Source organism: Myxocyprinus asiaticus, chromosome 12 (genome assembly GCF_019703515.2).
Source record: "Myxocyprinus asiaticus isolate MX2 ecotype Aquarium Trade chromosome 12, UBuf_Myxa_2, whole genome shotgun sequence".
Classification (NCBI taxonomy): domain Eukaryota; kingdom Metazoa; phylum Chordata; class Actinopteri; order Cypriniformes; family Catostomidae; genus Myxocyprinus; species Myxocyprinus asiaticus.
The window spans coordinates 48,916,122-48,932,126 of NC_059355.1; the positions used below are offsets into that span (position 1 = coordinate 48,916,122).

Sequence of the window (16,005 nt, forward strand, 5' to 3'; positions counted from 1 at the left end):
CTCAAATCATGCTGGATAACATGATCGTCAGGTTTTGTTCAGGTCAGCTTCAGTGCAAACTGTCATTAAAGCAACTGTAGGACATACCAAATACTAAGCAATGTTTGCATTCATGTACACTTTTCAATGACACTTGTCATTCAAATTGTAAGGCTGTTACCTAGAATAATATGTGATGAAAAGTTTTGTAACAAATTCTAAATTGAAGCATTTTTCACTAGACCACTGGTCTAGTGTTAAAACATCTCATCTCACTTGTAACTCTAAAAAAACATCCAGTATAGTTTAAATTCTTTATTCATATATTCCGATTCAAGTGTTATGTGGTCAAATAGAAATCAAAGATGGCATGTTTCATTCTAACAGTGTTTTGTAATTGGAAATCATGTCTTTTAGTGTTGACATGATTAGCATACTTCTGTTTACTTCAAAGCCGTCTTCATGCAGCTGTGTTGACACTGATGAATTTACGACTCAAGAGCCTGAGGCGGTGTGTCAGATCACTGGGAATAGCTTGCATGCCGTTTATTTCACTAGAATTAAGAAACTAAGAGTCTACATAAGGATGTGCTGACATTGTACATTGGAAAGCAAATGTGTATCAGTACTGCGAAAACAAATACTGTATGCTAAAATGGATATGCAAATACTGCTTCTCACGTTAAAAATTATATAGATATTATAAAAAACAGATAGTATAGCTATTTACATATGCAAAGTTTGTGTATGTGAAGGCATAGTTTACCTGTGGAACTTGTGAAGGGGTTAGGCTGGATAGATAGATGGATGGATGGATGAAACCTTTTATGGTTTATTTAAATATATTTTTTTAACACTGGCAGTGCTCATTTGCATCACAGAAAACAAGCTATAAACTACTTACCAAATATGATCCGAGATCATTTGAATTGACCGCCAGGATGCTAAATACAGTGCATCCGGAAAGTATTGACAGCGCTTCACTTTTTCCGCATTTTGTTATGTTACAGCCTTATTCCAAAATGGATTAAATTCATTATTTTCCTCAATTCTACAAACAATATCCCATAATGACAACGTGAAAGAAGTTTGTTTGAAATCTTTGCAAATTTATAAAAAAAAAAAAACAATAAAAAAAAATCACATGTACTTAAGTATTCACAGCCTTTGCTCAATACTTTGTTGAAGCACCTTTGGCACCAATTACAGCCTCAAGTCTTTTTGAGTATGATGCTACAAGCTCGGCACACCTATTTTTGGGCAGTTTCTCCCATTCTTCTTTGCAGGACCTCTCAAGCTCCATCAGGTTGGATGGGGAGCGTCGGTTCACAGCCATTTTCAGATCTCTACAGAGATGTTCAATCGGGTTCAAGTCTGGGCTCTGGCTGGGCCACTCAAAGACATTCACAGAGTTGTCCCGGAGCCACTCCTTTGTTATCTTGGCTGTGTGCATGGGGTCGTTGTCCTGTTGGAAGATGAACCTTTGCCCCAGTCTGAGGTCCAGAGCGCTCTGGAGCAGGTTTTCATCAAGGATGTCTCTGTACATTGCTGCATTCATCTTTCCCTCGATCCTGACTAGTCTCCCAGTTCCTGCCACTGAAAAACATCCCCACAGCATGATGCTGCCACCACCATGCTTCACTGTAGGGATGGTATTGGCCAGGTGATGAGCGGTGCCTGGTTTCCTCCAGACATGACGCTTGCCATTCAGGCCAAAGAGTTCAATCTTTGTTTCTCATGGTCTGAGAGTCCTTCAGGTGCCTTTTGGCAAACTCCAGGCGGGCTGTCATGTGCCTTTTACTGAGGAGTGGCTTCCGTCAGGCCACTCTACCATACAGGCCTGATTGGTGATTTTTCTGTACCCTTCCCCAGATCTGTGCCTCGTTACAATCCTGTCTCGGAGGTCTACAGACAATTCCTTGGACTTCATGGCTTGGTTTGTGCTCTGACATGCACTGTTAACTGTAAGACCTTATATAGACAGGTGTGTGCCTTTCCAAATCATGTCCAATCAACTGAATTTACCACAGGTGGACTCCAATCAAGTTGTAGAAACATCTCAAGGATGATCAGTGGCAACAGGATGCACCTGAGCTCAATTTTGAGTGTCATGGCAAAGGCTGTGAATACTTATGTACATGTGATTTCTTTCGTTTTTTATTTTTAATACATTTGCAAAGATTTCAAACAAACTTCTTTCACGTTGTCATTATGGGGTATTGTTTGTAGAATTTTGAGGAAAATAATTAATTTAATCCATTTTGGAATAAGGCTGTAACATAACAAAATGTGGAAAAATTGAAGCGATGCACTGTATATTAAAACAAGGCAAATAATAACTTCTAGATCTATTCTAGGTACAAAGAAAAACCATGCAAGAGGAAATGGTATGACAAGTCAAGATTCCTTGTGTGATAAGTGTAACTGCACTGTAAACACCCAAACCATGCTGAAGCTCATGTGTCAGTGATCTTGCATACATATATATTGTCTGTTAATGGGCTTGCCTTCCAGGTTCAGGAGAACAGGTCTTGAATATCATCTGCACTCAGTCATGTCTTCTGTGTTATATTCATTCTGCTACTAAACACATTATCTTCTGTCTGTCCATCCGTCCAAAACAAACCATTTCTGATGAACCGCTGTGTCCTAGCCTTAAACATCAATTCTATTGCAGCACTTTATAAACCTTTAGACCTTTGAAGAATTGTGTTTACTGTGCAAGCTTAAGCCAATTGCTGTCTGACAATCTTCAAGCCTGACTTAATTAAACTTCAGTGAGTTTTTGGGCGGAGAAGCTGTCAGTTGTGGCAGGGAATTGGTGCATGATTATCACGGTTCCTGGCTCGCACTTAGCCGATTCTGAGTGTGACTCCTTAATGTAGTACGTTTAAAAAAAGTGCTAAGTACTGCTAAGGGAGCTGCCCCAACAAGCTATCCAGGGAGGGAGATTTAAGTGTAGTGTATGAGTGTGTGTGTGTGTGTGTGTGTGTGTGTGTGTGTGTGTGTGTGTGTGTGTGTGTGTGTTTGTGTGTGTGTGTATGCATGCCATTATGTGTGTCAACACTGTCATATGGTACTGAGTCTTATTTAAACAAACTATGCTCCCCTTAACAGCAATGTAAAGAATTAAAAGTATAAATTATGACTAACAAACCCACTCCAGGGTTTATGTCATTGTTTTCTGTGAGTATTATGTTACAAGGACAATACACATAGTTGTATTCCCATATTCATGTAAATGTCTATATGAATTTATATATATATATATATATATATATATACAGACATTTACTTGAATATGGGAATAAGGCTCTACTTTTATTAACCTGTTTTTAATTTTTGGATTAAAACAAATTCTGATATTTAGTTTTTTAAAGGCTAGATACTGTAATTGTAGTGAGAAAAAAAGTCAAATATAAAGGCTAAAATTATTTTTTAAAGAAACAAAATATAATTTATTTAAAATAATGTACTATATATATATATATAGTGCAGAGTGCACATCTAAATGCCAATGAAAGTACTTTGCAACCGTTAAACAAAATAAAAGTGTGTGTATATATGTTTACGTATATATTAAAGCTAGGGTGTGTAATCCAGAGAGGCTAGCAGTTAGCAAGCTAGCTTTGAAAGCATAGAGCCTGCCCTCGCTTTAGAGGTGTCTCCAAAGCCACACCTCCTCTAACACACATGAACACACACACACACACAGATAAGAGTTAATTCTGCTTTTAGTACGCTCTTGATCCAGACGTTTTTTCGTTGTAGAAGTTTCTAACACGTTCTTTCTTTTCTTGTTTCCTTTTACTGGTGGTTCAGGAGGAACATAAGGTAGCTGCGGTTCACCTTTCATTCTCGCGCTCACTCTGCACAGCGTCAAGGAAGCGCGCTGATGATGTGTGATTGATATAGATTGACAGACAGGAAGGACATCCTATCATTACATTCGGACCGAATGCAATGATTGGTCGATCATTTTTTAGTCCTGTCCCTTCCACAGAAGATATATATATATATATATATATATATATATATATATATATATATATCTTTTCTACATTTAGACCACTTAAATTATTGATTGCTATCAGGATGTGAAGAGACTTTCAACCAGTATAACAAAAAATGTTTCTGGAAAAGATTGCACACCCTAGCTTTAAGTCTTTATTTTTTTAGTCATATATACAAGATCTATTAAACTAGTATTCAAAAACAAAAACAAAAACACAGACCATTATTTCGCCTTTACTATTATCAGCATATTTTTAATTTCTAAATTACAATTGATTTTGTTCTGAGGTTTAAAGTAAAAACTGCGTAGGTGATGCAAATGAGATAAACTGTCCTGAGATAAAAATAAAAGAAGAAGAATGAATGAAGAATGAAGAACGCTAAACTAAATAATCTATGTCCTTTGATAATGATTTGGGTTGAATTTAATGGGAAATATGCGAGTTGAGCTCTGTGGTGCGGCAGAAATTTGAGCAGCCTCCGGAGTCGTAGCTGAGCGCCGCCGACAGACGGCGAGTGGTGGCGGTGGTGTGCATACCTTCATTGAAAACAACTGTTTCGAATTTTAGAACGCGCTATGTCGTCCGCCAGACGCGTCCGGTGTGCGACCCCCTTCAGAGTGGTGAAGCCATTTTGTTATGTCATGTGAGGAGAAAAGCATGAAACAGGAAATGATGTCACAGAGAATGACCCATATCAACTTTTATGACTTTGAGTCACTTAAAAATATCAGATAATTTGACCTGAAATGTTATTGTAAGGAAATTCAATGTGGAGCATTTTGTTACAGTTATAAATACAGGCACTGTGCAGTGTTATTTATACAATGCAAATAGTCATTTGTGATATCAGAGCGATGAAATCTCATTTGTGAATTGAGCTGACCTCGAGGTGATCATTTTCCATGCTTGAATATCACAAGACCTATAAATATAATAGTTCTCTCATAAATATAATCATTTATCCCTGTTGATAAATGATAAAGATTCCTTGTTCTCTTCATCTACATATGGCACAGAATCTGTGTGGTCCTTTTTTTTTTTTTTTTTTTGCAGCAGAACCACAGAAACCAACTTATAATTACACTGTTTGAGCTCATCCAGGCATTACCATGGTAAAACCTCATAGCAGGAGGGCTTGTGAGAGTTATTGAAAATGTTTTGCTCAAAGGTGCATAGCCTGGAACATGCATACTGCCTCAATGAGTCACAGGTTGACTTTGAATACAACAAACTGTCATGCTTTTGAAAGCAAAACTATGACTTGCTAGCTTATTAATTAGGGTTAAGACTGGGTGCTATGCTTTATGCTGTATTACAAATGTTTAGTTCTCCATAGTAGAAGAACCGTCTGTTCATTCTTTAAACAAAGCTGAAATTAATCTAAAGCCTCAATGTTTACTTCCACAAGTTTACAAACCTTACTTCCACATCTTTGTTACCTACAATTGGGAAAGACATCAGGAGAGCAAAATCACAAACGATAGCTCTTTAAATTTGCAATTGTTTCCCTTGACAGCAATAAGATTACATGGAGAGCAATTGGAGACTTTTGCTTGTCTTCTACTTCTCAGATGTTTCTCTTAAAAAAATAAATAAAAAAAAGACAGTATTCTCACATTTGTCTCCTTTAGTTTCCAAAGTCTGCGATCAATCAGACCATTTGAGATTCCTTAGCTGCCACACCAGCGGAACCCTCTGCAGATCCACCAGACATCCTTTCAGTTCACTGAGAAACTTACTTCTACTTCTGTCTCACAGACATACCCAAAGTCAGAGAACTCAATAATATCTCATAAACTTCTTCCAAGACCAGATGATCTGAGCTGTGCCATCCACATTCATTTTATGCCCATATACAAAAACAAATTAAGAGTTTAAATCTCTGAATCCTGACTTTATTTCTCGCAATTGTGACTTTATTTCTCATACTTATGAGATATAATCTCGCAATTTAGCTTATCATCAAAAAATCGAAAGTGTAAGCAATTGTCACAAGTGTGCAAAATTGCGAAATATAAAGTCGCAATTGCGAGGTTTTATCAGCTTTAGGCTATATCTTACATTTGCGACACTTTACCTTGTATTTGTGATTTATTTTTCATAATTACAAGATATAAACTTGCCGATTAGTTTATATCACGTAATTGCGATTTTATATCTCACAATTGCGAGGAATAAAGTCACAACTGACCTCGCAATTTCGAGTTCATTTCTCGCAACTGCAACTTTATTTCTTTATTAATAAGTCAGAATGACCCCTTTTAATATTTTATTCTGTGGCGGGATCCAGCTTCCATATATATCAGATTTCTGGACTGGAAATGCAGAGTTTAGTAATAGATACTTGTCATGCTCGAGTACAGCAGAGTAAATACTACAGATGCTCGTATTAAATAGTGCTAATATGTGCAGACCCCTTTCGAGGAGCCTGGCCCCCTTCTTTGCTACTTGTAACAGTTCGGGAAAGGAGGATGCAGGAACTGGAGTAACAAACAACAAGACTTTAATCTACATAAAACTCAGAACCGAAACACAATGACACATCAATGAACACACACAGAACGGCCACGTGTGTCTCTCTCCCTCTCTCTCTGGTGTCCTTGGCTCCTCCATTATCCCTCTCCCGCTGAGTGGGCAACTCGGCACCGGGTGTGCATGCTCTCGGCCCGGCCACGCCCTCCTCCTCGTCACATACCCCCACCGCCCGATTCAGGCTGGGGAAACCTCTGGTCTGACTTACTCTCCCCCCTCCCTTCCTGGAGGGGAGGAGTTGCCATTTTGGCCATTCTGTCGCCAGCTGGTCTTCCCCGCCTGCTGGGAACCTGGGTAGGACGAGGGGAGGGAGAGTGGAGAGAGAAAGAGTGTGGGAGAGACAGGGAGAGAGAGAGGAGAGAGAGACAGAAGAAAAGGCTCTTCTTCGGCTCCCGCGGGCACACTGCCCATCCTCAGCCGCTCCCCCACTCCCGGGCAGCTGGCAGCGGCTCCTCCACCTCCCGGCGGATGGCAGAGGTCCTCCGTCCCCTAGCGGATGGACGGCAATGGCTCCTCCGTCCCCTGGCGGACAGCAGCAGTTCCTCCGTCCCCTGGTGGACAGCAGCAGTTTCTTCACCTCCCTGCGGATGGCAGCGGCTCCTCCGTCCCCTGGAAGATGGCAACGGCCCCTCTGCCTCCCAGTGGACAGCAGCAGCTTCTCCTTTATCCCTCTCCCTCTGATTGGGCAACTCAGCGCCAGGCGTGTATCCTCTCAACCCGGCCACGCCCTCCTCCTCGTCACACTACTCTTACCCCTAGTCTTCTACTCTTCTAGGGAAATGTGCCTTTCGTGTTTCTAATAAATCAACTTGATTAATCATGCCTTTCAAGTTTGATTCATGACTCGGCTGACAGGTCAAATTGCCGGTGTGGATTCCTGGCACAGTATAAGACGAAATTGAGCTGGTTTTCTCCCGAGGCGATAATGGGGGGAGGTAGAGTGGAGCGGAGTGGAGCAACCTACTGCTGCTTTCTATCTTTTCTGATTTATGTGATGTGCAAAAAAACAAATGAAGTAGTGTAATAAGTGCCGATTCTTTCTCTCCATACAGTATACTGTATATTTACTGGCTGTTAAGTTTAAAGTGTAAATGTACAATTGCCTGTCTTCCTTTCCCAGGTTTTTTGGTTCACAAAGTCTTTGTTGTGTAAATGTATGTGTATATATATATATACAGTAAAGTACAATGTAGTGTATGAAACACAGCAAAGCTAATAAAACAAAGATCCGAAAATGTAGAATAAAGGGAAACATGACAGGAAAAATCATGTGAAAGGGGCTTGTAAAGTGTAAAATAGAGATAAGGTAGTTGTTGTTGTTTTGCTGTACCAAATAGATTATAATGACAAATAATGTTTTATTGTTGCATTAGCATAAGTAAGTTTGCTACGTAGTAGCTTGAAGTTGGTTAAAGGAATATTCTGGGTTCAATACAAGTTAAGCTCAATCGACAGCATTTATGGCATTAAACTGAAATTTAATTAGACTCATCCCTACTTAAAAAAAAATTAATTAATCAAAGCTCAGGGTCACAATGAGTCACTTACAATGGAAGTGAATGGAGGCCAATTTTTTAACGTTAAAATACTCTGTTTCAAAAATATAGTCACAAGACAAAAACAATATGCATGTAAACATGATTTTAGTGTGATAAAATCACTTACTAACCTTTTCTGTATAAAGTTTATTTAAAACTTCGTTGCCATGATGGTGTATTGTCAACAAACTCTTAAATCCCTAAAATGACTGTAAAAACAACAATTTAAACAAATTTACAGCTCAAATAATACATTAGTTTTAACAGAAGAACTAATGTAACTGCTTTTATAAAATTATAAGCTTTATATTTCTGTGTTTTAACCCTCCAAAAATGGGCCCCATTGATTGTGAGTATTTTAACATTTACAGATTGGCCCCACTGACTTCCATTGCAAGTGCTTCACTGAAACCTCGATTTTTGCTTTTTTAAAGAAAAGGTGAGACAAGTCTTAATTAATTTTTATGCTAATCAAAATTATGCCACAAATGCTGTCGTTTTAGTTGTTTAGTGGGGTCTCACAAAACTTGTCAGGAAAAAGAGTCCTGGTTTTGAAATCAAAATAGCAAATAAGAATTTATTTTTTGCATATATTAAATGAAGACTATTTATGCCCATTGAAGGGATAGTTCACCCAAATATGAAAATTCTCTCATCATTTATTCTGAGGTCTTACACCCTACGCCGCATTCACAGCAACACATGTGACTCAAGCAAATTAGCATGTACTTGGCTAACCCGAACCCTTCCCTGTATCTCCATTTACACAGACCGCTTTCTATTTCCACTCTGCTCTGATTTCTTTACGGTAGGGTTTCACAGTTCATTGACTCGACAGCTTGTTTACGTGCAATAAATTGATGTGAAAATTGGTGTTGAGGCAGCCGGTTACATTTGAAAGTCATTAGACGGGATACTGATGATGGGGCGGCTTTATAACCTCATAAGGCCTAGCTGACTCAAGTTTGCAATTATCCCAGGGTGTATAAATCAACTTTAACTTAGTTTGGTAAAAGAAATGAGCACTTGTAGGCCAAGTGAGGTTGGTCGGCTGAAACTGTGTAGGAGGAAAGAAAAAACACAAATGAGATCTCTTTAAAATCTCAATTGGTTCTACTAGACAGCATTGATTTTAACAGGAGGTTTTGTCTGAAGATCCCAGTAATCTCACATGTGTCTCCTCTAGTTCATATACATTTATCCAAGGACACTTTACAGTTTCATATTTTATCAATGCGTTCTCTGGGAATCAAACCCAGCACATTTACGTTGCAAGTGCTAGAAGAGATAACAAAAAGAGATAACAAACTTAGCCCTAATTTATGCTCCAATGAGAGATGTAAGTTTGGTAAATGAATCATGCATTTGAGTTGGACAAGATTTGCAGAAAAACGTTTCATTCAAAAATCGGACATTGCTACTCTTCTCATGAGCACGCCTGTGAATTAAGATTTGAGATCTGAGAGCAAGAGTACAGGCCCAAACATACTTCACGCAAGTATGCAAACACAGACGCATCTTGCTACGCAAGCTCAACTTCACGCATCGTTGCATTGTGAAACGCGTCAGAGCACAATTCATAACCTAACGAAAGTACGTGCTGTATTCACAGTGTTGCCGCAGGGGTGCTACAGCAGATCTTCTTTTTTCAACTGTCATGGCGGAGCAGCAATTTGAGGAGACTCGCCGAACTAGTTAGATTATACAAACATATTTTTTCTGTCGTCTTTTCAGCAAATAAAAAAGCACACACTCCTCGACTGTCGACATGTTGACTCCACCACATCCAGTTTCGTGGCGCCTCAAAAACTCTTTCGCCCCCTTGTGGTCCGAGCTTTGTAACCGCCAGAGCAATGCAAGAGCGCATGTACAGTAATGTATGTACAACGGAACCACGCGTTGGCCATACATTGGCGAAGCGCTCACGTCTGCATTTGCGTACTTGGATGAAGTATCTTTGGGCCCTACGATTTCTTAGGTGTTAGCATTAGTGCTAGTGCACTAAAAAACTAATTCTAATTTATTTAAAAATAAAACATGTAAAAAAATATTACTGTTGGCCCTCAGAAACACTGGATTATTTGGGTTCCGAGGACTAACAGTAATCATTTTTTCCACTTTTTTTTTTAATCGTAACAGTTTTTTCCTCTCTCTTTTTTTTTTTTTTGCATGTAGACTGTAATGCGCATCCAGCATTACCGTGACGCTGATGACTCGTCCACAGCATCCTGTTAAATTTCGAGCGCTCAACTTTTGGCATTAGCACAGCAGACATCAGACATCAGACAACATTGTACATGTTCTTTGTTGCAACGCTCCTCATTGGCGGAAATGACACTTAGCGACAAATTAATCTTAGCGTTAAAATGTTTTGTCTTATTTCCCAACTTTTAATCGCAAATCTGAGCAACACTGTTGCACTGTACAGCCCTGAATTCACAGTATAAATTGTCTCTTTCTTATCCAAAGCTATAGTTTTGAGGTGTATGATCTACTTTCATGATACTTTCATTTGTTTTTACATGCTATTCAACACTGGAAACATCTTCTTTTGTGTTTTACTGAAGAATGAAAGTCATACGGTTTGGAACGACATGAGGATGAAAAAAAATAATTTACATTTTGGTGAAAGATCCCTGCAAAACAACAACAAGCCCATTTAGTACCACAGAACGACCTTGCATTCACTGTGGCCTACTGTATATTTTTCTTCCATGGCCTTGCTTATGGTATCTTAGTCAATTTGTGTGGATGTCTTTGAAATTTGTTATGTGTCCTAAACGTAAACAAAAAGTAAAGAACCAGGAAAAAATAGATTTTCCGAGGAGGCCCCCGGTGTACCGTACAGTAAAAGACACAGTGCCATTGTTAAATCCCGAAACTCCATCTCGAGTTTTTCCAATTAGCGTTTGCTCTGAAAGATGCCAGTGTTGTGTACAGAAAACATGTTTTCACTAAAATCGTTCCTTGCTGCCTGGAATGGAGTTTCACTGGCTTGTGCACACAACGGGCAGAACGCAGCCAGACCTCCAGGGGCTTTTTGTGGTCCGTTTTCCCACATTGAGAAACAGAGCTTTGCTGACAAATAACAGGGCCCAGCTGTCCCTCGGGCCAGTGGATAGGCTTCATGGTTCCTATTGTAATTGCAAAAGCCATGGAGATCAGTACGGAGACTGGGCGGTAGACTAAGTGGACGTCCGTACCACCGTGAATGCTCAATGGTGAGCTGCAGTGCGGGCTGGTCTTCAAAAAGCTCAGAGCTGTCTAATTTAGCCGTATGACGCTGAGGGTAAATGTCCCAGACAAAAATATGTCATTTTAATGTCATTACGGATATTTTATTCACAGCGTTTTGCGGTTAGGGCAGGGACTGTGGATACTGGGAGGGTTTTTCCATTCTCTTTTTCTTTTACAATTAATTTCACATGTTCATGTCATGTTGTGAGGCTGTGTATTTTAAGTGCAAAGTAGGACAAAAATGCACTTAATATGGACAGAATGAATTGCAAATTACATTGCATTGTGGCAATTTTGTTTCAAAATTGTATGTAGTGTACACCACTGAAAAGTCCAAATGTATGCCATATACTGTATATACAGTACAGTGGCCCCAAAATATATTTGGACACCTAATTTACACTTAAAAATGTCTGAATATAATTGCTTTAGATAACAAAATATGAAAACAAGTGTAATCTGCACTCAAACTGCATCTTTTTTTTAAATGTCTGGCATGAAAAGCGTGTTAAGTGAGCCATCTTACTTTAGAACAAATGACACTTTAGATATTTATTTAGCTAATGCAGTGACATTCATATTTTAGTATGTGTGTGGCTTAAGTGTCCAAATACCTTTTGGGGCCACAATATGTAGGTGGAAAAGAGGTACAATAACAATGCACATTTTATAATAAATAAAATATTAAATAAAATCATTGGTGGAAAATTTAGAAAAAGAGATTACTTAACCCTGTAAAGAATGACATATGAAATTATTGTCAGAAAATTCTATTTTTTTATTTATTTATTTTTTACATTAAACTGTTTTTAGTAACATTAAACAAAATATAAAAAGAAATAATAATTTAAAAAAAAAACACTTTTTTTTTTTTTAATTGTATGTATCATATTTGATACTTTAAAGGTCATTATTCTCCTGAGGCCCAGCGATTCATTTTTGTGTAGGACATTTATTATTTAAGTTTTTCTTAGCGCATTCATGCTACAGTGGTAAATATTGGGGTATTATCAGAGGACTCCCTGGACTTTTCAGAGATACCAAATGTTTGAGAGTTTGGCCATGACAGCTTCCTCTCTTTGGTCTATAAATATAGACTGAAATGTATCACAGTTTAATTCAGCACATCAAATGAATAAAATATTCTTTTTCAATAAATATTATTTATCATGTGTATTGTTTGCACCAAACACTATATTGACATTTAAAAAAGGGAAATTTCATACATGTTTGGAACAAAATGAGGGTGAGTAAATGATGACAGAATTTCCATTTTTGGGTGAAATATTCCTTTAATTCACAATGCAAAAAAAAAAAAAAAAAATTGAAAATAAACAGTATTGCATATCCTACATGAGCTTTGAGTAATTATATGCCTTTATAGAGAAAAAAAATTATATAAATCTAGATATACTAAACTTAGACACTAAACAAAAAATGTACATTTTGTTGTTTAATCTAAAAATTATATTTGGTGTTTTTGAGTATCGTCATCTATAATCAACAAGGCAAGAAATGTTCAACACATTAAAGTCTGCTGTTTCTGTGTCCTCTATGTATGCCCCAAGAGAAGACACTGATGAAAATTCACTCAAGAGCAACAGATAAACTATGATTGAGACTGACCATGGTAGACAAAACACAAGACATGTCATCAAAGTTAGAATCATCCCTTTTTTCTCATCTTTTTTTACACACATCCTAGAGCAACTCGCATTCACACATTATGGCCCATTTTTCTGTGGCATTTGCATGGAAAACCAAACCCCTGCGGTCTACAATGCAGCACTGAAGACAAAAATATCAAAGACAACATTGTTTTTGTCAAAGCTTTTTTAATGCTTGCCATTTAGACAGTTTGGAGTTGTGTTTCACCATTATATTCCCAACAAAGTGAGGTTTGTTGGGCCGCACCAGACTTTGGAAGCAAGTTTTGAACCGAATGCCACTGAGCCAATTTCGGATCCAAGTTGAACAGAGTACCCCGTTAAAAAGTCGAATGTGTGGGGGCCTGGGTAGCTCAGCGAGTAAAGACGCTGACTACCACCCCTGGAGTCGCGAGTTCAAATCCAGGGTGTGCTGAGTGACTCCAGCCAGGTCTCCTAAGCAACAAAATTGGCCCAGTTTCTAGGGAGGGTAGAGTCACACGGGGTAACCTCTTTGTGGTCGCTATAATGCGGTTCTTGCTCTCGGTGGGGCGCGTGGTGAGTTGTGCGTGGATGGCGCGGAAAATAGCGTGAAGCCTCCACATGCACTACATCTCTGTGGTAACACGCTCAACAAGCCACGTGATAAGATGCGCAGGTTGACGGTCTCAGACGCGGAGGCAACTGAGATTCGTCCTCCGCCTCCCAGATTGAGGTGAGTCACTATGCCACCACAAGGACTTAGAGCGCATTAAGAATTGGGCATTCCAAATTGAAAAAAAAAAAAGAAAGTCGAATGTATTACATATTTAGCAGTAGCAAACATCACTATTACTATTGCTCATACTTTGGGTTAGTGATTTGACCAAAATCTAACCCTAAATAATGATCATTTCTCGTCCCACCGCACGGTTTGTGCTATGGCATAAATCACATGGCTTGTTGAGGAGAGGTGTGCTATAACTTTGAGGCAATATGTGCTTAAAAATTACAATTTTCGCCATAGACTACACTTGTTTTCTAAAGTCTCTCAAAATTATTGCCAAATCAAAATATGCTTATCAGTAGCTTCCTAAAAATATGATCAAGGAGGGAAATAGAGAATATATCATCTATGCTTGGGTCTCTGAGGGTTAAAGTCACACACCTCAAAAATGAACTGAATGCAATTTATAATGTCGGTTGTTAATGTCTTGTTTTTGCCGTTCACCACAATTCAGTCGGACTGACACGCTAATCCTCTCAGGCTATTTCCGTTCATAAAAACAGGAGTTGGGACAGTTGTGTTTTGGGTAGCAAATGGGGTCAGATTGTGTGTCCAGCAGTACAATGGCTTCTGACTCTGAAATCAGGCTTTGGTGAAAGAGATCCACGACAAGTTCGACCCCCGTCTCCATCTAGTGTGACCTCTGGGCTCTGGTTCCAACACCCTCTTAATGTCCCAGATGACCACTGACGCTCGGCTTGACCTGTGACTGGACACCAATTTGCTAGTCACTAAGTTGCATCTCGAGTTGCATCTGTCAAAAAGACAAATTATTTAAAGTATCGTTTATGTGTGTGGCACAGTGTTGGGGAAGTGACGTTACTTGACAGTAATTTCGCTATTTTTACTATAGTGCAGCTTTTCCAGTAACAAACTAAATTTTCCAGCGAGTAGCGCTGTAGCGTCACAAAACGCTACATCTGTCATATTATATGTCGAATGCAGCAATGGAGCCGAGGGAGGAATCAGACAAGGAATTTTACTGAATGTGCTCAACATCTAGACAACTAAGTTATTTGGCAATAAAGTATTGATTGAGCTGACCACGCCTTCTTCGCCCGTGGAATTTCACCATGCAAAGGTAAATGTGACCACGCCTTTTGTGTGTCGATTCGTTCAAATGGTTTATGTTAATGAACTAGTTCATATAAATGATTCACTGATTTACTTGAGCGCTTGCACAGCTTTAAAGGGACATTGCCATAAGTTACGTCTTTGTTTTTTTTAAACGAAATATTTAGTTAATTGCTACCAGTTTATCACTATATTTCGACCTTCAAGTTAGGCTATATAAAATAGGGTGTTTAGTTGGTTTATATTAATGTATATGTAAATTTAAAGGAATATTCCGGGTTCAGAACAAGTTAAGCACAATCAACAGCATTTGTGGCATAATGTTGATTACCACAAAAATGTATTTCGACTCGTCCCTCCTTTTCTTTATAAAAAGCAGAAATCCTGGTGACAGTGAGGCACTTACAATGGTAGTCAATGGGGCCAATATTTGGAGGGTTTAAACACAGAAATGTGAAGCTTATAATTTTATAAAAGTACTTACATTCATTCTTCTGTTAAAACTTGTGTATTATTTGAGCTGTAGAGCTGTTTAAATTGTCATTGTAGGGTTTTAGGGTTTGTAGACATTACATCGTCATGGCAACGTGGTTGTAAAATTGGCTATAACTTTACACAGAAAAGGTTAGTATGCAATTTTATCACATTAAAATCATGTTTACACGTATATTGTTTATGTCTTGTGGCTATACTTTTGAAAAAGTGAATATTTTAACCATCAAAAATTGGCCCCCATTCACTTGTGCCACGCTGTACTGTAACTCAGATTTACCCAACACTTGAGCACAAACGATGCAAGTTACGCATCTAAGTGCGTAAGTCTTTGCCCTTGCAAACAGCACTAAGAAATTCCTTTATAGAATATTTAAGATCTTCTTATTTTCTAAATAACCTTCTTTATAACATTTGTATGTAACATACTAATTTATGCACAATAGACTGAAAGTGTATGTGATGTGTGTTCATGTAAGGAACAAATTCTTGTATACCAACATTCTCTGTGAACTTCTAAATCCAGTTTTCCATGATGCAGTTTACACACAAACACAATGTGTTTTTAATCTCAAGTGGAAAACCATGCAAAATGTGCACAATCCCAAGCAGATCTTTCTCTAAAGGGCAGAAATGGAGATGAGAAATAAAAGCCACACTGAATGAGACCTTGCAAACTTTTAAGAAGGAAGAAGAGGACGATTGCTGATTAAAGAGGAATAATA

The 16,005-nt window shown here is 38.5% G+C and overlaps 1 long non-coding RNA gene across 1 annotated transcript in view; it reads left to right on the forward strand.

Moving 5' to 3' along the window:
- The window catches only part of LOC127449605 (uncharacterized), a 57,036-nt gene extending 44,093 nt beyond the window's left edge, over nucleotides 1-12,943 (forward strand). The window contains exon 3 of the long non-coding RNA XR_007898761.1: nucleotides 12,871-12,943. This is a non-coding gene — a long non-coding RNA (uncharacterized LOC127449605). The remainder of the gene's footprint in view (nucleotides 1-12,870) is intronic.
- The last annotated feature ends 3,062 nt before the right edge of the window (nucleotides 12,944-16,005 follow it).